Source organism: Ovis canadensis, chromosome 3, assembly GCF_042477335.2.
Source record: "Ovis canadensis isolate MfBH-ARS-UI-01 breed Bighorn chromosome 3, ARS-UI_OviCan_v2, whole genome shotgun sequence".
NCBI lineage: Eukaryota > Metazoa > Chordata > Mammalia > Artiodactyla > Bovidae > Ovis > Ovis canadensis.
Genome location: NC_091247.1, coordinates 96,033,776 through 96,058,507, shown reverse-complemented (window position 1 = coordinate 96,058,507; position 24,732 = coordinate 96,033,776). Strand labels below are relative to the sequence as shown.

The 24,732-nt window shown below is 45.2% G+C and overlaps 1 protein-coding gene across 2 annotated transcripts in view; it reads right to left on the bottom strand.

Annotated features, from left to right (window-relative positions):
- Window positions 1-24,732, bottom strand: part of TET3 (tet methylcytosine dioxygenase 3) — a 106,337-nt gene that overhangs the window by 55,625 nt on the left and 25,980 nt on the right. The window lies entirely within an intron of this gene.

The following is a 24,732-nucleotide window of genomic DNA, read 5'->3' as shown; positions in this document are numbered from 1 at the left end:
AGCGAGTTTGCATGAATTCATCCCGCTGGAAGGGAAAGCTCTTCCTTACAGTAGAATGTGAATAAAACATAGAAAAGGCTAGAAAAGGATATAAAAACTCATCAGTGGAGGCTACGAATAGCAGATGAAGGCTTGGCGAAACATCTCTCTAAAAATGACTTAGTTACAACAGCAACTTAGAAATCTGGCAGACACCACTTTTACCAAATGATCAAAGTCATCACCATACTGGGACAAACCAACATCATGTGCCTCTTGATACACTAATTGAGGAGAAGGATATAACACACAGACCTTCAACCAGAACATATAAGCTAAACTTAATCATGCGGAAACGTCAGATGAACTGAGACTAAAGGCCAGGCTAGAAAGCATCTGGGTTGTTCTCTCCAAAAAGTTTCAAAGACAAGAGAAGCAAACACCTCTCCCAGCTGACGAGAGACTAAAAGACAGGACAGCAAAATGCATGATCACCGACTGGGGAAAAACAGCTATGAAGTACATGACTGAGACAACGGATGAAATCTGAATATGGATGTGGATAAGAACATATCATAGCAATCTCTGTGTTCCTGACATGATGATTATTCTATGATTGTATAAAAGAATGTCCTTGTCCTTAGAACACATACACACTGAAGTATTTAGAGACAAACGGAATCTCCAACTTAATCTCAAATGGCTCAGAAAAAAATCCACGCATATATTAAAATATCACACACAGACAAAATGATAAAGCAAATAGGGCAAAATGTGAACAATTTGGGTACATGGGAGTCCCAGGTATTCTTCTTTAATCTTTTCTGGAAGTTTTAAAATTCTATCAAAATAAAAACTTAAATTAGTCCCTCAGGTAGAACATAAAGTATATTGAGCAGACGTTAAGTGATACGAGTCTAGATGGTCAAGCAGAGCCATCATGGGCTCCAAAGCAGTGCTGGGAAGCTGGGATGGGACAGCTCACTTTGGGAGGTGAGCAGAGAGAAGACCCAGCCTAATGGTTCCCACCTCATTCTTGTCACTTGCCCAGTTCTGGCCACAAAAGCCCTTCCTGCTTTTCTAATATGCTTTTCTGAGCTTTGCACATGCAGCTCTAATTCCCAGCCTCTCTGGGGTCTCCGGCTTCTTCTTCCAGCATCAGCTCGGTGTCACCTCCTCTTTGACCTGGCTGGCAGACTGACCAGTGCTCCCTTCCTGAGGCTCCCACAGTAACTTACACATGCTTCTGTCAGCACTTACCACACACCAAGTAGCTGCCTCCTCCACTAGATGGTAGTTCCTTCAAGCCAAGAGCCATATCTTACTAACTTCTGTGTCTCCCACCTAGTCCCCCATACACGCCCACAGGCCATGGAATACATCAGCCTCTCCCTGACCCTGGTGGAAGACAGTCTTTCAGAACTAGGAACTAGGAACAAATACCTCTCCTCTAGCAATGGGGCTGAGCACCCTGTTCGCCCCTCCTTCCTACTTTAAACCCTACATTCATGTGGCTGCAAAGGCTACAGAATTTGAGGTGGTCAAATTTTACATGTTTACCTCTAAAAGACAGAAGAAGTATGTACGACCAAGGAGAGACATGAGAGATTAGCATGGATTTACAGAAACAGTGGCAGGAAGACTAACGCTGTATGAGCAGAGGCTTCTCCAAAATAGTCAAAGCAACTAAAAGGATTTTAAAAAGTTACTCTGGGTGTGTGAATAAGAAGAACAAGGAAGAGTTAGGCCCACTCTCGTGCCTATGAATTCCCAGGGAAGGAAAATACTCTTTGGACCAAAAAGCAAAGGAAGATTTGCTTTTTTTTATATTTATTTATAGATAAAAGTGAAGCAAAGATAGGTGGGAGACTTTAAGAACCTCTAAATTTCAGTTTTCCCAGCCAAGGGAGCCCACTGACACACTCTTGACACCTGCCAGTGATCCCAGAAGAAACTTGCCATCAGGAAAAGGTGCCAACAGGTGAGCAAAGAGCAAGCGTCATCCCCAACTTGCAGTACACTGGGTGAGATCAGTCCAGGTCAGAGTCCTGAGTGGATAACTGAAGGGACCTCAAGGAGTCAGGTTCAAGAAGAGCTATCAACCCATCTACACCCAAGTAATCAGTGCCTTATTTTATGTGGTCACTAGACCAGGAGATGAGGAGGTCACAGGTCACAAACGCCAGGGCTGCAGGCCAAATCTGCCACGGATCTGTTTTGTTCGGTTTTTGTCTGGGGAAAAAAAAATCAAATTTCACAAGAAGCCCAGATATTCTGGGAAGACCCACACTCCTGTCTGGCAACTTTGTCTACAACTGAGCACAGACTACTTCTCCACCTCACACCAGCCACATTATTCACATTGCCTCCTTTAAACCAAGGCCAGGAGTCAGGGGTTATTTATTAACTGCTCAAATTAATTAGCACTTCATTCATTTGTGTTATTTGCCAGGGCCCTGGGTTTGCGAATCAGGCTGCAGACATCCAAGTTCCACGAGGTTGGCTGTGATCCCTCTGAGGGCCAGCTTCGGGAAGTGATGGGCTGGATGGGCTGGCTCACTAACAGCTGAATAACCATACCCAGAATACAAGTCGGGGCTGCGGGGGCGGGGGGGTGGGGGTGGGGAGGTGTCTTCAGTGGTCTGCCACACGGCTCTGTCCTCAGAACTGCCCTGGCCAACATATTTATTAATAATGATAGTGAAGGCACACTTATTAAATAGACAAGTGACAGGACCAGGCCAAAAGGTCATCAGGCAGGAGAGGAAAAGATCTAACAGGGTAAACAAGGTCCTGCAACACATCTGTGCAAGTCAAAGATGGAAGCGGCACAGAGCAGGAGCGCACGTGAAAACATCTTAGTAATCAGGAGGGGGAAAGGTTTACTGATTCCGCATACTCAATGTGACGCGGTTTGACAACTTCAACAGGTCTTATTACTCAAGGTGTCTCCAAACTTCTTCACTATTGATGCAACCGACAGTAAGAAACACATTTTACACTGTGAGCCATTAGATTCTTGTATACATATGGCAAGTTTACAAACCAGGATTTCGCCTTACTAGATACCCAAATCCCTCCCTCCCTCTTCCTTGCAGGTTGATTTCACAGTCCACTGGCCTATCTGCAGGTGGACACGCACATGGGACCTGCCTGGAACAGGACCTTCAGCACAGAGAGCAACAGCCCAGCTGTGCCTGGGCAGTGAGGGGGCACAGAGGAAAAGCAAGCAGAACAGCTCAAAACCACACGAGAAACAGGTCCCTTCTGGTTCTGAAGACGACGAAACTCAAGAAGATCTTTAAACATCCAAGGGCCTATCATTTGGGAATAAAATTTAACTCGTTTCGAGTGGCCCTAAGAGGTGGAATCAGAAAATGGGGAAACCTTGAGAAAGGCAGCTTCGGCTCAATTTAGGAAAAAGTTTCAATACTTCAATAAAAAATGCACTGAATCCTGTCCTCCGAACAAGCAGGGGATATTGAAAAGGAAACCAAGCTATTACTTGACAATTACTAGCAAGACACAGGACAATGTGGGAGGAGGATGGAGGCCCTTTCAAAGTCCCAGCTAGACATGCCCTAACCCTAAAGCCCTCCACACTTCCCCCCTCATTTCTCATTCCCCTCTGGGCTGTGGCAAGCACTGCTCTGAGGATGCTCCTTAAAGTTTGGCCTCCAGCTGCTTCCAGCCCCTGGAACATGCTACAGGCCCACTGAGAGCAGCCTCTCTCAAAAGGACCAAACTCCCTGTCCCACCTCCAAAAGCTCTGTCCCCAACCCCTATTCTCGCAAGTGGTCCCAACCCAGACATCACCCATGTTCTTCCAATGTGCCCAGCCACCAGGTCCGCACAATTCTAAAAACAAATGTCTCTCTACTCTATCTCCTTCCTCCCCTCCTAGTCGGGGTCTTGCGTGTACACACGTTTTAACTGTCCAACTTGAGAGTAGCTCCCTAGTCCCCGCCGCTGCCCCCCATCTTTTCTCCACTCTACAATCTGCTGTTGCTCATACCCCTCCCTCAAGACTCTTCCTCACACACCACCCTTGTTCACCCTTCAGAATTCAAGTGTGCCATCTGTATGCACCCAGTGCGTCACAGGGGGGGCAGATTTTATTCTCCGAAGATGGCCATCACAAGCCCTCCACCCACACACACTTCTCCCATGGAGAAGTGGGGTCTCTTTCCCTCCCCTTGAAATGGGGTGAGCCTCTGATAGTGGTGGAAGCCCCATTGTCGTGGTTTTCCAATCTGTCATAAAAGACAATGCAGCTTCCTCCTGGCTCTCCCGGACACCCACGCTTGGCACCCGCCACCGGGCTGTGAGGAGACGCAGCCTGTCTGGAAAGGCCGCATGAGGGTGTTCTGGACTTTTCTGGCTGAGGTTCCAGCCAAGAGTGGGCATCAACGTGCCAAGTCAGTAAGTGAAGGAGCCCTGCGAGAATTCCAGCCCTGTATCGAGTCACCTCTAGCTTTTGAGACCTCCCAGCTGAGGCCCCAACGTCAAAGAGCAGAGACCAGCTACCTATCCATGCTGTTACCTTCCTGACTTCCAGGTCCAAGACTCCATGAGCATAATATTAATAAAACGATTCCTGCTTCATGCCACTTAATTCTGGGGTGGTTTCTTACCCTACAATGGACTAAACTATATATTTCAGGAGCATCAAGAAGTTTACAAGGCAAAAGACAGGAGACAGGCCCACAAACAAACAAATGCCCTTGAGAGCACTGGTGCCACGAGAACAGTCTCTCCAGGGCCTGGGGCACGGGAGCCACTTCTCTCTGGGAAGACAGACGTGTCTATCAAGAAAGGTTTCCTCTTGAAGAGACCTTTGGGCCGAGACTCAGAAGATGGGCAGGTATTTTCAAGGAGGGGAAGGAGGAAGATGGAGGGACTCTCTGTGCAAAGGCACAGAACCATGAGAAGGCCTGGCAGGTGAGCAGCTGGGCACATCCTGAGTGCAAGGCATAGGGAGGGCACACACCATGGACACGCAGGAGCAGGTTTACATTTTGGGGGAGGGCATTTAGACGATCCCACAGAGCACTGACTGCAGACGGAGCTGAAGGCTGGTGACCCGAAGGCCAGTTAGGAGACACGCTGCTGTCCAGATCAGGGATGATGAGGGCCTGAACTAAGGCAACAGCAGAGAGATGGGAATGAAGTGTGATTATGGAAGCAAGTGATTAGACAAAGGCTGAGACAAGGAACAGAATCAGCCCCTCGTGATAAAGTCTTCCTGGACCAGTCCTGCCCGCCACAGGTGGAGCCAGATCGTACACACGGCCACCTGCTGTTGCAGACCTTTTTCTAAGAGAGGGGGACCGATTACCCCATAAAACCTCCAAGGGGACACAGCTTCCATGACAGCTTCAGAATCTGACAGAGTGCTCAGTATGTGTTCAAATAATCAGCTGCTTCTTCCTTCCTCCCAGGACCTGGCTGGTGCAAGCCTCTACAGCCTCGACTTGCAGGCGGCCTGCGGGGTCTCCGGGCATTCTGGGACCCTCCTCTGTTACGACACCTGTCACAGTGCACAGACACAGAGGTCTGCAAAGCCGCCAAAGCCATCGGCTCCTGAACAGCCTGGCCCACCCCTCCATCTGCTTCCACGGGGGGCGGGGGGGGGGTCCCCCGAAGGTCTTGGTGCTGCCCTTCCCAGAGCCACCTTCCAAGCACAGAACACAGCCCTGCCCTCACGGGGACCCACACACCTAGTCTAACCAGGTCTCTTCCCTGCTTTCACTAGAAAAACTCAGGCCCATCCCACTTGGCCTGGATAGGCCAGGGGTATGTGCTCCCCTCACCAGGCGGTGGGCAGCAGGGCATTGTTACTGAAAGACAGGCAGAGTAAGTGCCCTTCTCAGAGCAGAGAGACCTAACCCGCCACCTACTTCAGGAAGGGCTGGCATGTATGCATAGCATCGTCTCCTGCAGTTGCCACGCTCACCTGCAGAAGACTCCAGGGGCCCAGGAAGCCCGGTCAGAATTCGGCCCTGTGCCCTGCTTGCTCGGGACTCCCGAGGCCCAACGCCCCTCCTCCTCTACAGCCTTCGCCTTTCTCCCTCCCTCAGACGTCCCTCAGACGTCAGGCATCCAACAACAACCTGACCCCCAGCCCCACCACAGGGGCTCCAGAGCCCCCCGGATGCCAGGCAAGGCTGCAGAAACATGCACTGCCACCCCCAGACATCTCTTTTCATCCATAACACAATGAAAGGCGTGGAAATGGCATCAGGTTTTCCAAGGCTTTCCTGACACTCAGAATATCAACACGTGAAAGCAGATCAGCAATCCTCCATTAAAAGGAAATGGAAGGAAGGCTGGAAGATAAAAACTGTTACTGTGAGAGATCAAAGTCCTCACTGGCTATCTTTCTCAGGGCCTCTGGGAAAGGAGGCATTAGAAGAGCCAAGAGTCCCGGGGGCTGTCGTGTCGCCCAGCAGTTATACACCATGTCGGAAGAAACGTGTCCAAGGAGGTGTTTCGAGCCAGAATGGATAAGCCTGTAGGCAGGTTCCACAAAGGCCAGCAAGTCCTAACCCCGCACTTTCCCAGCTGCCTACACTACCAACTCAGCTCCTCTACTCTTCCAGCAGCTATTCAACAGCGGCTTTCTAGCTGCATCCTTTTCCCCAGTCCTAGGGTTCAGCAGCCACCTCCAAGCAAAACCAATTCTCTCCTTCCCTCCCCCATACGGACGGCCCCACTGCCTCTGGTAACCCAGGGGTCGCATTCGTGGCATGTTCTGTCTAGAGTTGATCGGCTGGTCACCTCTCTAGAGAATTCTCCCCTCCAGGGATCTATTGATGACACAAATTTATAAGTAGGGAAAGAGACTTTCAGGGAAACCCTTTCAGAGGACGTACACATTTGCCTCTTTTTGTAGGAGTGAATGGTGTGTGTATGTGGGTACACTGGCTAACCCAGTCCCTTGACTTCACGCTCCACATCCAAGTTCTCTTTGTAGACAGCAAATCTCAGAGGGTTATGCCTAACTTCCAGAAACTCACTGGACAGTGTAAAAATGAGTGTCCCTGTGTGAGGCGCTGGGAGGTACTATTTCTTGTGGTTACTATGTACATACCAATAATATAGTTTAAAGCCTAACTTTTTTCCTACTATGAAATGAACAGATACAGCGAATCTCTCAATGGTTGGGGTGATACTCAGAGAAGAAGCTGAAACAAGTCCTAATCCCTTGAGGTCATCGTATCTGGCAGAAGCACGGGACCTTGATTGTTCATGCCTCCTGATCGAATAGTAATTACTGTGGTTTGGGGGAAGAAAGGAAAAGAAGAGGACTGACTAGGAGAAGTCTCTACGTAATAATGATGGAATAGTCTTACGACAGGCCGAGTACCATGCTCATCACTGCATACTCATTAACCTCCTCCAATCATCATAAACTCCTAGAAGGTAGAGGCTTGCCTGCACAGATGAGGGCACGGTACCACACAGCAACCCAAAAGAGCACAGACATTTTAAGCAACTCTTAAACTCTAATACAGAAGAGGAAAGGGCAGAAGCAGTGACAGATTTTCTCTTCTCAGGCTCTAAAACCACTGCAGATGGTGACTGCAGCCATGAAATTAAAAGACGATTGCTTTTTAAAAGGAAAGCTATGACAAACCTAGACAGTGTATTAAAAAGCAAAGACATCACTTGGCTGACAAAGGTCCGTGTAGTCAAGGCTATGGTCTTTCCAGTAGTCACATACGGACACGAGAGATGGACCATAAAGAAGGCAGAGTGCTGAAGAACTGATGCTTTCGAACTGTGGTGTTGGAGAAGACTCTTGAGAGTCTCTTAGACAGCAAGATCTAACCAGTTAATCCTTAAGGAAATCAACCCTGAATACGCATTAGAAGGAATGATGAAAAAGCTGAAGCTCCAATACTTTTTGGCCACCTGATGCGAAGAACTGACTCACTGGAAAAGACCCTGATCCTGGGGAAGACTGAGGGCAGGAAGAGAAGGGGGCAGCAGAGTGCAAGATGGGTGGACGGCATCACTGATTCAATGGACAAGAGTTTGCGCAGACTTGAAAAATGGTGAGGGATCGGGAGGCCAGGTGTGCTGCGGTCTGTGGGGTCACAAAGAATTGGACACAATTTAGCGGCTGAACAACAACAACAAACTCACTTAAGGGTTTCCCAAGTGGTTCCATGGTAAAGAATCTACCTGTAAATGCAGGAGACTTGGCTTCAATCCCTAGGTCAGGAAGATCCCCTGGAGGAGGAAATAGCAACCCACTCCAGTATTCTTGCCTGGAGAATCCCATGGACAGAGGAGCCTGGTGGGCTACAGTCCACGAGGTCGCAGAGTCGGACAGGACTGAGTGACTCAGCATGAGCACTAGCAAACTCACACTAAGGAAATGCAAACAAAATGAATAAAACAACAGAAGAAATGCTTCAATTACATGTTTTAAATTTTAAAATTACAAAGATTTTCCCGGAAGCATTAATAGTAAAAAGTTTCCCAACAATAAGGGGATGATTTTTAAATGTTTCTTTTTATGAAGCGAATGGGGAATGAACATAGGTAAAAAATATCCAACTTCAGTAGTAAACAAAAATATAAGACTGCTGTGAGAGTCTATTTTATAACCATGTTGAAGAATTTAAGAGCAAGAATGTTCAGTTAAAATCTTACCCCCACTGCTTACTAGTTGTGTGGTCTTGAATACATTAATTAACCTCTCTGTTTCTCATTTTTTAATCTGGGCTTCCCCGATAGCTCAGTTCACCTGCGACGCAGGAGACCCCAGTTCAATTCCTAAGTCGGGAAGATCCAATGGAGAAGGGATAGGCTACCCACTCCAGTATTCCTGGGCTTCCCTGGTGGCTCAGCTGGTAAAGAATCCGCCTGCAATGCGGGAGACTTGGGTTCGATCCCTGGGTTGGGAAGATTCCCTGGAAAAGAGAAAGGCCATCCACTCCAGTATTCTGGCCTGGAGAACTCCATGGACTCTACAGTCCATGGGGTCACAAAGAGTCAGCTACGACTGAGCCACTTTCACTTCACTTCACTTCACTCTGTCTGCCTGAGGTTAAAAGCTGACCTCCCTCTGCCTGGATTAATAACAGGACCTAACTTCACAGGGCGGTCACCTGAAACCAACATACGAAGAACACTCACAACAGCACCAGGTACACAGTAAGCACTGCTGCTGCTGAGTCGCTTCAGTCGTGTCCGACTCTGTGCAGCCCCACAGAGGCCCACCAGGCTCCCCCGTCCCTGGGATTCTCCAGGCAAGAACACTGGAGTGGGTTGCCATTTCCTTCTCCAATGCATGAAAGTGAAAAGTGAAAGAGAAGTCACTCAGTCACGTCCGACTCTTAGCGACCCCATGGACTGCAGCCCACCAGGCTCCTCTGTCCATGGGATTTTCCAGGCAAGAGTACTGGAGTGGGGTGCCATTGCCTTCTCCCAGTAAACACTAGGAAAGGGTATTTTAGTTTGATACCAAGTGCTGGTGAGATTTAGCAGAAACTTTTTTCTTATGATCCACTGTCAGAGGGCAAAACAACCATTTTGGAAAGGTCTGTGGTACCATCTATTAATGTTAAATAAACATGCATGTACCCTATGATTCTATACTCCTAGAGAAACACTGCACACGTGCCTCAGGAAATGTGTACACAAATGTTCACAGCAGCATTACTCATAATCATGGTAATAGTCTAAGGGCTCACCAACCACAGCATGGACATGGAATATTACACAGCAGTGCAAATGAATGAATCACAGGAACACGAATGAGTCTCAGCGACTACACTGAGTAAGGTGAAAAAAAAAAAAAGCAAGCCTCGGAAGACGATATATAGTCTATCAACTCCAAAAAGCTTAAAGAAAAAAAGGATATGTAAATGTATTGTGTAAGAATACAAACATATGTAACCAGAACTTTTTTAAAAAGCATGGGAATGATCAACACAAAAGTCAAGGTAGTGGCTGCCTCTGGAGGCGAAGAGGGGGAGGGTGGGGAAAATACCCACGTAGTCTCAGTGACGTTAGCAACATCCTAGCTCTTAATGCAGGTAGGGAGTTTACATGCGTTTGTTATTATGCTTTATATGTTTAACATATACAAAACCCTAAGTGCGTTTCAAATAATACATGAGAAAAACTAACATATAATATTCCATCAGCAGATATGCCTACTTAAAGTGATAAAGAATAAAAACATATTATTAATAAAACCACTGGGAAATGTCTTCAATGAAAAAATGACACTGAAGAATGCACTTATAAATGGATGCTTTCTGAGGGTTTTTAATGACAGGGGACGTGTTTACACTATTTGAAGTGGAAAAAAATAGGATTGGAATTACTGCTCAATTTAAGAATCCAATTCTATTAACAATGCACATCTGTGCACACACAAAACAGCAAAGGGAAATCTGCAGGGACGCAAACGGTGCTCATCGCTGGCTAGCAGAGAATGGGTGCATTCTCTTGTTCACAGGCTCCAGAATTTACTACAGGTGTTATATTTTTATGGGGGGGGGGAAGCTTAAGAACAGAGTAGCTACAACACACCTGATACTCTACATAAACGATGCAGACCTCTAAACAAGCACTACAGGGGAGTCTCAGGGAGAGGAATTCGTGCGTGCGTCTTCTTCTTGCTATTTCTGTTGCTACCCACACACACGCACACACTCACACACACACTCACACACACACAAGCGGCCCTCTGGGAGGGAGACTGGGTCTGGCTGAGGCAAGGTGCCAAGCCTGAGATTCCCCACCCATCAGAAATCCTCTGTAAGTCACTGTGCCCAGCACAGCCCTACCACGCTGACCCCGCAGCAGCTCGCTCCTCCCCCATGACGATGACCGTGGCAGGGGCGGGATGGAGCCAGCTTCGCCGGTTCTCCAGACGGAAGCCCCTGCCTCAAGCGGCGGCCAGCCGAGGCCAGCGGGAGGAAATGGAGCCGACCACATCTGAGGCCTGGCGAAAGGAGCAACAGCTGCCTCGGAGGCCGCCAGCACACAAGAACCAGGTCAGGACGCAGAGGCGGCTCCTCAGCCAGACAGCGAGAGAGCGCGCCTTCACTGACACACACCACACACACACACACCTCGCACAACCCACACACAGCGCCACAGCTGCCGGGGCCATGGCCCAAGCCACGCAGTGCACGTCCCACAGCCAGAAAAGCCCCCATGAGTCCCCAGCCAGGCTAGGCAAGCCACAGCTCCACCCACCCAGCTGCTCATATGCAGTTCTCACCACCCACCTCCTACCCCCAAAGTCTAAAAAGCGAAGGAAATGAGAAACTTTGCCAACATCACAGTCCATTGACAGAGAGCCAATCCTTAACTAGTAGCCCCATGCACTCTCCCTAAAAGTGTCCCAAACCCCACAAAACATAATGACAGTTCCAGCGTGTCAAAAGGACCAGCACTAGGGAACAATGACGACGAGAGAGCAGCTAATAATAGTTCTGAGTGCTAGGTGCTAACCTCTGGATTAAAAAAGCACTTTCCCTGGTGTCTCAAATGGTAAAGAATCCACCTGCAATGTGGGAAACCCAGGTTCCAACCCTGGGTTGGGAAGATCCTCTGGAAAACGGAATGGCTACCCACTCCATTATTCTTGCCTGGAGAATTCCATAAACAGAGGAGCCTGGTGGGCTACAAGTCTATGGGGTTGCAAAGAGTCAGACACAACTGAGCAATAACAGTTACTCAGTAACACTTACTTATTTCATGTTTAAACACAACCTTTTGAAGTCTTCCAACAACCCAACCCCCATTTTAGTGGATGAGCAATGGAGACACGTGCTCTGAAGCCTCGAAATTGGTGAGTGGCAAAGCCCAAATCTAACATCAGGATGACAGTGGATGCCCATGGCCTCCTAACCACCAGGGTTCTAGTCTTTTGGAGAAGGCATGCCCACATTTGCAGAAGAGTCTAATAACTATGAATTTCAGCCTCCTACTTGAACCCCTGTTGAGTGAGTTTGCTCTCATCCATTCCTTTCTCAAAGACTTGAGAGGATTTCCATGTTTGTTTGTTTTTTTAATTCAAAAAAAGAATTCTTAAGCCACCACTCAAAAACCTATAGGAAAAGTAACTTTTGGCAGAGGAGCCTGGCGGAGGCCAGTCCTAAGACAGACTTCACACAGTGGGTTAGGAAATGGAAAAGGGGGAAACTGGGGAGTACAAACAAGTTTTATTTATTCTAAAGCCCTGGGTGTTGGGGGTGGGGGGCGGAGGCCAGGAATCACACAGCACATCTCGATGTAAAGTCTCATTCTCTGCAGTCACTGCAGGTCTGTTAGCCCAGATAACTGAAAGATGCCAGTAATCTGGGGTCCTGTGCACGTTTATCTCAAGGTTCTGTCTTCATTGTTGGAAAAAAGGGCAATAGAAACCTCAGCCCCCTGTTATCCATTGTCTCCTCCATGAGGTTAGGGGTGACAGGAAGTCAGCAGGAGTCCTCCCACCGCTCTGTGGCAGACCCCCACCCCCACCCCCATACCTCCCTCCCTAGATTTTTGTGACCTTGCTGGTTTCCGGTCCTCCTTCACTCCCTCCACAGAGGTGCTCCCTGCCCTCCTGGAAACCTCACCTACACCTAAGGCTGCACTGCTCAGCCTGCACCAATAACCTAAAAGCATCCTTTCTCCTGGACTGTTGTTCCTCAAGCTCCCGGCCTGCTCTCCAACCAGCACATGTTTCCACCTCGGTACAACTTAACTCCAGCACATTCAAAACCTAACTCAGCACCTGTTCCCTTTTTCCAGCAACTCTTCCTCTGAACATTCCTTTATTACAATTCGTGTAAAGAGTCACTATCTTAGGGATCCTGGCTCAAACCTTTGATGTCCAGTCACCTTTGATGTCCTCCTCTTGATGTTTCCATATGCAATCAGACCATAGTCCTGTCGACTGCTCCTCTTGACAGTATTCCAGATCTACCTTCTTTCAATTCTCTCCTTACTTCTCTCTCACAGGGACAAATGCAGGAGGCTCCTTGACCAGACAACCCACCTCTGCTTTTGCCCAAGTGCACTAGCTTCACAATCATGTTCAATCCACTAAGCCTCAAACCCACATCCCCCAACTCCCAGGCTAGGGTGCTCGCTAATTCACTACTTCAGTCTTCTCTCTTGACATAAATGACAGAAATAAATGAATACGTAAGCAAATAGATAGATAAATGTATCGAGGGCAATAAAGAACTTTCCATCTTGTCATGCTGCTTCAAGGAACTTAGCTTTGTAACTATGAACTTCAAAAAATATATTCTATATATTAATGAAAACTGCAAACTCAAGATAAGGATAACAGTTTAGGAAATTATGATATAATTCAGTGGAATATTACAGAGTCATTAAAACCCATAAATTATGAACACCAAGGAAATATACTGGGTAAAGTGGGAAATGAATACCATACTGAATGAACTATGTAAAGCCATGCATGCAAGTGATAAAAGAGGAAAAGAAAGAGCTTTTTAAGTGAAAATAGCTGTAGTAGCCCCAAAGAATTATGAAATTTCACCTGTGGATACTATCAACACATTTTAACAATCATACCTTTCATATATCAATATATATAATTAAGTATTTATTTACCTATGCCTTCAACAAATATATACAGAGCTTTTACTATCTGAGCGTCAGTTTCAGGCACTGGGCATAGAGCAGTGACTGAGCAGTCCCAGCCTCATGGACAGACATTATAGATGTTGGATCTGTCCTGGGCCCCATTCAAAGGTAAGCTCCTTGAGAGCAGACAGGTACCACTATCTCTACAGTGTGTGTGGCAGCATAAACCTGTGATGTACTCTGTGACTTTGAGTATGTGATGAAACCATTAAGAACTGATATTAACTGTAAGTTTATCTCTGAATGAAGCTGCCCTTTGTGTAATTACTGAGAATATCAAAGGCATGCATGCTAAGTCACTTCAGTCATCTCCGACTCTTTGTGAACCCATGGACCATAGCCCACCAGGCTCCTCCGTCCATGGGTTTTTTTTTTTTTTTTTTTTTTTCGTCCATGGGTTTTTCCCAGGGAAAATACTGGAGTGGGTAGCCATTCCCTTCATCCAGGGGATCCTCCTGACCTGGGGATCAAACCTGGTCTCCTACACTGCAGCCAAATTCTTACTGTCTGAGCCACCAGGGAAGCCCTTGGGATGGTAGAAATGTTCTTAGATAGTGTTGATAGTTGCACAACTCTCTGAATATACTAAAGCCACTGAACTGTACACTTTAAATGGAGAAATTATATGTTATACAAATTACATCTCAATAAATTCAAATCTAATTTTAAGAAACCTTTAGAGAAAATCCTCATTTCTATCTCCCTAAGAAGCTGGAGAAAGAAATGGCAACCCACTGCAGTAATCTTGCCTGGGAAATCCCATGGACCGAGGAGCTGGCAGGCTAGAGTCCGTGCAGTCGCAAGAGAGTCAGACACGACTTCGTGACTAGACAACAATGAGAAGTTTTAAAGCAGCAGAACCCTTGCTCCAGGAGGGGAGGGCTGAGCTGCTGAGCCCAGCCCAAAGGCAGAAGGAAAGGATGGAGGAACAACAGGAGTATCATTTAAAAACTCTTCTCAGTAACTCCTTCACACAAGCGTTTATCACGCCTCTTAGTTCCTCATTGGGTTGCGAGTGAAAGTGATAACAACATGGCCCTTACTTAGCTCAGGGAAAGTGGTGATCAAGATGGGGAGACCATCTCCCACTCCACTGCCAAGTATTGAAGGGACGGACCCCTGAGGAGAGCAGGGCTGTAACTTCTGAGAGGAGATGCGAGCAAGATTGTGTGGCCATGAGTTCTGGGTTGAGGAAGACAGACATGAACTCTGAAAGTACATACACCAAGGTCCCCAAAACCAAGAATCATGGACATAAATCCTGCTGAACAGTTGAACATAGTCACAGACATGAAATGTAGGATGGTTCAAAACGTCCCTATTATTTAAAGGGGGAGGGGAGAAGTTTGCAAGAGATTCAGTAAAATTATAACAAGTGAGACAAAGAATATGTATTAAGCAATAAGCATGGCCTTAAAAAGCTACACTTTGTTGAAAAAATGAATCATGTTTTTAATACCCATTATACAAGAGGGTGCTGCCACTGCAAGATAACCTTACTTACTCTCAACTATCTGTTCCACACACACGACCACTCCAGAACCTCCACAGAAGGACCTGGGGCAGGTGGGCAGGTGGCCTGCTAGCTCTGCCCCAGCCTTGGGACATACCCGGGGCTCCCACTTCTGACTGTCTGGGTGCTACCACAACATTGCCAAGGGGGGTTAATCCCACATTCCCAGCTGAGGCTTCACTCCTCAGAAGAGGGCCACACCTTGCCCAAGGCTGAGATACTTGCTCTTCAACCCTGTTCTCAAAAGGGAGTGGCAGTGGCTGAACCAGTTTTTCTGTTTGTTTAAAATTAGAAGTATATTTTTATTTGGCTTCAGCTATCAGAATGTTTTAGTATGAATTACTCATTTTTTCCTACTTGACTCGGAGGCTGGAGAAATACACATACACATATATACACACACATACACACACACACATATAAATAACTTTCTATGGATTTGCTCCATAACTATGGGAAAACCCCGAACAAAATTTTTGATCAACCAGTACTTTCCAGGTATGTTCTAAGAGTTTTACATTTTTCATCCTCACAAGAGAAAACTGAAGCATACGAAGTTAAGTAACTAACTTGCCCTGAGGTAATGCTGGCTGGACCAGTTTTAAAGGCTCTCTCTTTCACCACCTCTGGCAGTGATCCCTGGCCAACACCAACCATCTAGGGAAGGGGAGGGAGGGGTGCTACGGGCAGGCAGTGCAGACAGGGGCCAAGGGAAATGCAGAAGAAGGCTGCTCCCTGGAGAACTGGGCCTGCCCACCTCTCAGCCTGGGGACTTGGCGAATGAGAAAGGAGTTAAGTGTTCACCTGAGCTGGACGGTGCGTGAGCACGTGAGCAGAGGGACCAGACTCCCAGCCCCCAGCTCTCCTAAGATGGTTTGGCTGTTAAGTTTTGGACAAATCGTTTTATCTATCTGGGCCTCAAATTTCTCACTTGCTTTAAAAAAATGTCAGGAAAAACTGAGAATCCATTCCAGATACAAAGAGTCTAAAAAGACCTGACCAATGAATATGCGTGATCTGGGCTATCTCCCCCCTGCAAGATAAATTGTGACAACTGGCAAAATTCGAATAAGGTCGGACAGATCCGTGTTACTAGTGTTCACGAGGTCTGTAGATTAAGTCTGTATTGGTGTTGTGTCTGTTAATTTCCTGATTTTGATCATTGCACTGTGGTTATTTATGTGATTTTAGAAAATCCACATTCAGTATTCAGAAGAAAGGGGTGTCACATTTGCTACTTACTTTCAAAACATTATAAAGAGACAGAAAAGGAATATGGCGAATGTAGCAAAATGTTAACATTTGGGCATCTGAGTGAGAAGAATTCTTTGTACTATTCTTGCAACTTTACTAAAATTGCGCCAAAATCAAACTATTTGTTAAAAGAATTATGTTACTAGAAGATCTCTAAAACTCTTCCAGTTTCTGTGAAAAGGTAACATTACCCACGTCTCACGACAAGGAACAGGAAAGAGTTAAGTACCGCTCCTTGGTAGCAGAAGAAGGGCTTTAGAACTCAGGGTGTCTGACTCAAGAACTTGCTCCCCACCAGAGCCCAAGCTCTCCCAGCCACTGACAGCCACTGACAGACATCACCCTGGGCACTGGATGAGAACAGCAGGGCAGAAGTCCAGTAAAGAAAAGGATTCTTGGGCAGTTTCGGGCTGGCTGTCAGAAGATTTAGAGAGTCTCAGGATGTAGACCACTGCCCTCCCCACTATCTAGACCCTCTCCTTCCTCACATACAAAGCACACCCCAAAGGGCTAGCCTGAAGCTTCAGCAACACATACAACACACACAAGCACCAACAGAACACACAGGCCCCCCCAGAGTACAGAATCGCAGCCCCCCTGCTTGCCAAACTAGAGAAAGCCCTTGCACGTCGATGAAGACCCAGCATAAAAAAAGAGTGGCAAGAGTTTTGTTTTGTTTTTTTAAGGTGAATTAGACCAATGAAAACAATAATATTACCAGAAAAAAATGTATGCTTCTATAATACCTTCGTTAAGTCAGAAGAAAACAAAGATTTCAATCCAAGAAGCTAGAAAATAAACACTAAATAAAAGGCAAGAAAGAGAAATTGGTAAAGATAACGACCAAAACAGTTGATCAGAAAACAAAAAGTAGTGGTATCTATAAATAAATCTAAGAAACGGGAAATCAAAAGGCCAATAAAATAAGCAAACTTCTGGCAAGGTTGATCATTTTTAACAGAAAACATAAAAATTTACACTAGACATGTAAAAAGAATATAACCAAAATCAGTGATTAAGAATTGTTTTACTAAAAACTTGGAAAACATGGGATGAAAGGATGATTTTCAAGACGTGGAAATATTGAAAATACTAATCATGAAACAGGCTGCCCTGGTGGCTCAGATGGTAAAGAATCTGCAATGCGGGAGACCTGGGCTTGATCCCTGGGTTGGGAAGACCCTCTGGAGGAGGGCACGGTAACCCACTCCAGTATTCTTGCCTGGAGAATCCCCATGGACAGAAGAGCCTGGCGGGCTACGGTCCATCGGGTTGCAAAGAGCTGGACACAACTGAGCAACACAGCACAGCAATCAGGAAACAAGTAGAAATTTGTCAGAGAGCTACCCTTGAAAAAAGGTACCAGGCCTACTAATTGTTTATTACATTATTTTTCTAGGTCATAAAAAATGATGATCTTTCTTATTCATTAATTATCCCAGATCCCTGTGAGGTAAGCACTACCTCTCTATTTTTATAGACAAGAAATCCAAGGGCTCTGAAGGGCCAAGGCACTGTCTCTAAGGAACCCAGCCAGACATGCTCACAGCCTGACATCTCCAGCAGAAGACCCAGAAAACCGAGTGTCTTAAAATGTTCCTTAAGTACCTCTGTGATAAGCCAGGCTTGGAAAGTTCTGGCCCTTGCTTCTGACCACACTTGAAGTGTGGTCCAAGGAATACCCTGGTGGTCCAGTGGTTAGGATTGTGTGCTTTCGCTGCCGAGGGTTCAGGTTCAATCCCTGGTCAGGAACTAAGATTCTGTAAAACTCAAAGCAGGGCCAAAATAAAGCATGGTCCAGTAGCATCTCCAGAGAGCTTGTCACAAATGCAGACTCTCAGGCATCACACCAGACCTGCTGAGTCAGAGAATGTATTGTACAGAAACATCCAGGTGATCTGAATGGACATTAAAAAATGAGAAGCACAGGAATGGTCTCTATCAGTTTGATCTTAAATTTCTCTTAAAATATGCAAAAGCAGTGCTTGTTCTCTTAGGAAAAAAACAAAACAAAACAAAAAACCAACTGTTAAACTATTAGAATTAGATTTAGTTATATAAACATGTAAAAAAAAAAAAGGTATAGCAAACTAAAATAAAAACATTAAAAAATTAAGACATCTGTAGTATTTGCCAAAGTACAATGAAGCATTAATACCATTAACATATAAAGTTCTCTTATGAATTCATAAGAAAAATCACACACAAGAATAATAGGCAAAGCAAATCAAAATATATTCACAAAGAAGTGCAGATCACACCTAAATACAGCAATAAAAATTTTGCAAATCAAAGTATTTTATACCGGTTTTTATACCAATTAAAAATAGATTATAGTAAACATACTATTTTTATAATCGGGGTAAAAATCACTAAAGATATTTAAATTTTTTAAAATATGACTTATAAAGACTGTAAAATTTTAAAAGCTATAACAACATTAACAGGAGTTCTGAGTGGTAAAATTACAGACGTTTTCTCTATTTGCATACCTGAACTTTCTGATTTTTCTATAGTGAATTTGCACTCTTTATAATCAACAACAAAAAAGTTAACTACTCCCTAGAGTTTGATCTTGTCTAAAATTTAATAGCTTTTACACTTAAGTCTTTCTTGGTTTTTCATAAGTGTTTGCATAACACTTGGCCTTTTCACAAGCCATCACAGTATTTAAAGGCATGTCTTTTCAGTTATCATCAAGCACTGGGAGCCCCCAAAAAACAGAGCCCCTTTTACATTACTCCACAGACCAGCAGTTTCTCAAACTCCTGGGGGCAGAGGAATTGCCTGCAGGAAGCTGGCCTCTGATGCAGATTCCCAGGGCCCACCCACAGATAGCAACCCTGTGTGTCTATGGAGGGGATTCACACACAGTGACCCTCAAACTACTCTTTGAGAATCACCCTCCAATAAGCTTATGGGAGTGAGGGTGAGTGTAGAAAATGGGAAGTCCTAGCTAGTTCAGAACCTGGGTAAACTGAGGGTCTTAACTGGTTGGCAGAGAACAACAGTTTCTTTCCACCCACCAGGCACACACCCAGCTCCACCCGTTGGCAGTCTTGTGCCTCTACTTCTGGAAGAGGGCGACAAGTAGATGGGGGCAGGGCTAGGAAAAGGCTTTCTCCAACAGGTGAGCTGAAGCCCTAAGCAGCCCCACTTTGCAGCTGAACTGCCAGAATGCACTCTGCTCTGGGAGAAGGCACTTGGAACAGCTCCATGGGTTCACAGAGGCCCATCTGTCAAGAGTTCCTGCTCAGGACCCAGAGAAGGCAGCTCCTTCAGAGCTGGGAGAAATGCAGCCGTGGCTGCCCCAAGAAGCCTGAGGACTCAGCATGGCCCAGGGAGGGCCCATGGCAACCTCCTCCTGCCTGGGTGGGCACTGGAAGCAGGGGTAAGACTCAGCTGGGGCAGGCGTGCAGAGCAGTGCTCCTGCCTTCTTCCCAACCTCATGGGTGTACCCTGGGGTCCACTGTTTCTGGGGGATTTAAATGAATTAGCAGAAAGAAGAGCCAGAGAAAGGGTTTCTATCTCCTCTGCGACCTGAGCATCGAAGGGGAGGGTGAGCACAGACCACAGGGTGAATGAGAACCATTCACTGCTGTAGTCAATGCAACTCCGTGACACACTGAACCAGATGCGTGCCAGCACAGAGTGGTTGGGAAGCAGCTCAGAGCCCACCTCTAATTGCCATTTCTTTTACATGCACAAGCCAAGTTGATTCCCTCTCCCACTTTCTTTTTTCTGCTAAGAGGGAGAAATCTCAACTTCTGCTTAAAAGCAGCAGGGACTCTCTGTCTTTAGGTCTGTAGCACCCATACCCCAGGGATGGGGGGGTGCCTCATTCATGGGCCCTGGTGGGTCCAGCCTTCCCAGGCAGCAGCGATCAGGGACCTGTGGTTATGGGAAGACTGGCAGGGGAGCGAGGCAGAGTGGCTTGCACTGGACAGCTCCACCAAGAAAAGGTGACTTCCATTTCCCAATCATAAGTAAAAGCTGAAAATGAAAACATGGTAAGGAGGAGTAGCACACTGATAGGAATAAACTTCACCTAGAAATCCTGGGGGTGGACGGGGAGGAGAGTGTCATAGACTCTGGAGAAATAGCAGACAGACACCACATTTGAGAAAGGAGACCAGCCACACAGATGCAGAGCCAGTATCACCAGTGAGTGGTCTTACAAGCTCTGTGTTCAGCCTTGATGAATCCTCACCCCCAGTGAGCAGTTAAGTTTGTTCTATGCTGTCTTCAGGTATCTGGGAACCACGAAGGCAGCTCTCTCTATTCTTTAGTGCTAACGAGGATTAATGAGCAGTGGGCTGTCAGTCAACGGTTAATTATGAGGTGTGGGTTCAGAGGGTTCCTCCCTGATATCAGCCTGTGGGAAAATGGCCCAGGACCTTCTTTTTATGTGGGGACAGAGCAGGTACCCCATTTTTTGCTATCCACCTCACAGCTTGCAGGCCTGCTTTAGATTCTGCTCCTTACGCTGGCCTAGGTTGTCACACTTTGAGGAGGTGAAGCTCATTGTCTCTGTCATCAATTTGATTTCACAGCATTTACTAAAAGGATTTACTGCGTGCCAGGCTCTGTGCCAGGTACTGGGGAACAAAACTGAGTGAGACGAGCACCTCATCACTAGCCACTCACACCAGGCACTGAAGCATCGCTGCCCTGGTACAGCCAGCGCAGACAGGGAGTGAGGAAACAAGGGGATGTTTGGCCATCACAGAGCAGCTGACAAAAACCGCAGCATTTCTAGTAAACCTGTGGTGACAGGCTAGAAAGTGTAATGGCAACAACAGCAGCAGAAGCTACAGTATCCAAAGCAGCAGCTTAATAAGAAACATGTAAGACCTATCTGAAGAAAATGTTAAAAAGAACTTTGACACACAAAAAGACTACGATAAATAGATACACTTCCTATTCCCTGGATGGGAAGGCTCAATATGAAGCTGTCCGTTCTCCCCCAGATAATCTATAAAGTTCATGCATTCCCAAATGAAAAATCCCAACGTTTTCCACGGAGCTTGACAAATTGTTTATAAGCCTATTTCGAAAAGGAAATTATTCGGCAAAAGAAAAGCCAAAGAAACATTTGGGGGAAAAATGAATTTCTGTTCTTGTTTAAACCAAATCGTTGTATAAAAACTCCAATAATTAAAACAATGAAATATCGACACAGAATCGGAAGGGAGGCCCTAAAATGTTTGCCCATGAATATATGCATATTTATAAAGCGCTTATGGTAGAATTACAAATCATTTGGAAAACTATAAATATTTAATAAACAGATTGAAGATAACAGACTTTCTATTGGGGAAAATTCAATCTCTATCTTATATCATATACAAAAATAAATCTCAGCTTAAAGAGATCTAAATATGTAAAATAAAACTATACAAACTTGGATGCCAAAATACTGATGAATTCCGACTGTACAAAAATCAAATTCCATTTGACAGACACAATGAAAGATAACTCAGAGGCCAAACTGTTTTCAAAATATAAGAGGCTAATACTGATAATATATGAATAAAGGATCAATAAAAAGACAGTCTAGGGACTTTCCTGGTGGTCCAGTGGCTAGGACTCTGAGCTCCCAACAGGGAATTAGATCCCACCACCATAACTAAGACCCAGCACAGCCATGTAAATACATAAATAAAAATGAATGAGTTAATTTAAAAAAATTCTAAAGTAAAAGTGGGTTCCTGTATATAACAGGTAATTCACAGAATAAATACAAAATGGTTAACATTTAAAACATTCTCAGGAATTCCCTGGCAGTCCAATGGTTAGGTCTCAGTACTTTTCATTGCAGTGGCCTGGGTTCAAATCCCTGTCAGGGAACTAAGATCCCATAAGCCATACATCACAGCCTAAATAAATAAATAAATAGAACATTTTCAAGTTCACTAATAAACTAATATGTTAGATCCTTTTTTCACTTACTAATTTGCTAAAAATTAAAAACTGATCATTTTTCGTTCCGTGTTAGTAGGAGAGTATATTTGATAGATATTATCAAATTACCTGTTGGAGGGTAACTTGGTGATGTCAGTTAAAACTTCATTTATATGATACTGTCCTATACAAATACTTGAACAAATAACCCCAAAATATACGTACAAATATGTAAACTACTAACATTATTTATAATTGCAAGAAATTGGAACTACAAATGTCCACCAAAAGGAAATAATTCATACCATTAAAATCAAAGAGTCCACAGCCATTTAAAAGGTTAAGATAAGTGTACTAACATGGAAAGATGGCCTCAGCATATTATGAGCAAATAAAAAATGACCCCATATGTATAACTGATTCACTTTGCTGTACATCAGAAATTAACATCACATTTTAAGTCAACTATACTCTAATAACAGAGAAGGCAAAGGCACCCCACTCCAGTACTCCTGCCTGGAAAATCCCATGGAGGAGGAGCCTGGTAGGCTGCAGTCCATGGGGTCACTAAGAGTTGGACACGACTGAGTGACTTCCCTTTCACTTTTCACTTTTGTGCACTGGAGAAGGAAATGGCAACCCACTCCAGTGTTCTTGCCTGGAGAATCCCAGGGACGGAGGAGCCTAGTGTGCTGCCATCTATGGGGTCGCACAGAGTCGGACACAACTGAAGCGACTTAGCAGCAGCAGCAGCAGCATACTCTAATAAAAATTTTAAAACAAAACATAATGCTTGTTATAAACGTTATTTAAAACATTTGTTTTAAACATTTGATTTTTAAATCATTTTCCATTTGAAAAAGAAAACATAACCCCCAAAACAGGCATGGTACAAACACGTTATTGCAGGAAAGGCAATAAGTTCATGTGCTCATTTTGGAGTCATGTACTCATTTTCAGTTGCAAACAGAGGTTATACTGGGATGGAAAAGATGTAGGGATTTTCATTTTCTGATTTACATACTTTGACATTATTTTATTTCTTTAAATGGGCATGTATTGTTTTATTTAAAGTTCAAAAATTTCTTTTCCATTTGGAAAAAAAGCAAAAAGTAGTAATATTGCCACTGGTTTCTAGGTTGAACTTGAAGTTCATCCCTTCTCTGTCCCCTGCCCAAACCCTCCCCCTGGCCTTGACTGTTCTCTAGGGAGTGAAGATAAAGGGTGAGAAACTCTATGGACCAAGGTACTGCACTGTCTCCCTTTAGCGTAAGCCCCAGGCCCGGCCCTTCTCTGCTGGCTTGAACAAGTCTAGGCTGGGTACAGAGGCCTCCCCGCCTCACACCCTGCTGGTCTCAGAGAGCGGAGGATCCACTGTCCCAGCGGGGACCATTGTCATCAGCACCCTTGAGATGGATTTTCAGTGGACCACCGCTGGAGACAGATGCCCACCCTGTTTCTCCTAGCACTGTGGATGCTTCACTTGTCTTCCACTGTCCTCTCCATCCAAGGGCGATATTCACAGCCCAGGGATACCAGCTGGGCCATAGTTTCTTAAGGTGCATGAAAGAAGCAGGAGCAAGGCTTGAAGCTGCAGCCTAAGCCAGCTCAGCTAGGCTGTGAGCTCTGGGTCAAACATTTCTCTCTTGCTCCTCTCAGCTTCTAAGTTTCTCTGGCGCTAATGTGTGAGGTTTTTCTAAATACTACTGAAGCTTCCATCTGGGTTTAGGATATGCTTTGGTCCTAGTAATTCAAACCGATACTGCTTATTAGGTTTAAAAACAAAGTTTTCCACAGGTTCTGTCTAATAAGCTGATAAACTATTACTAGTTCCCTTCCCAGGGGTTTGGAGACAAGTAAGCAAGCGCTGCATTGTCTGGTCTTGCCATTTTCCACATACAGGGATTCTTTGCTAGGCCCATGTTAGGAGGAAGGTAGTCAGGCTACATTGGGACTTGCTATTTTCCCACAGGGTAAGCCATCAGCACCTCCCCAAGAACGCCGGCAGACATAAAACAGCAAAACCTGGAGAATGAGGCCACAGTGCAACTTAGAGAAAAGGTCATATTTTTAAATGTATTTGTGATCAAAGAAGAAAAAAGCAGAAAAACACAGAAAAAATAGTGTCCTAAGGCTCCAACTGAGAATCTAGAAAAAGCACATACCAAATAAACCTAAGAAAAGGACAATTAATAAAGACTAAAGTAGAAATTAACACTCCAGAAAACAGAAGGCGCAACTGACAAATCTACCTTCTTTTATACAGAAAACTGGCAAAGCTGAGAAGGAAAAGAGAAAAGATGAATATGCAACATCAGAAATTAAGAAAATGAAAAAAGTCACAGCTACTGAGGAAACTGAAAAGCAATAACTATATATGCATCCTAGGAATAAACCTGAAAAATAGACCTCATGGAAAGACAAAGTACATGTACCAACAGCCA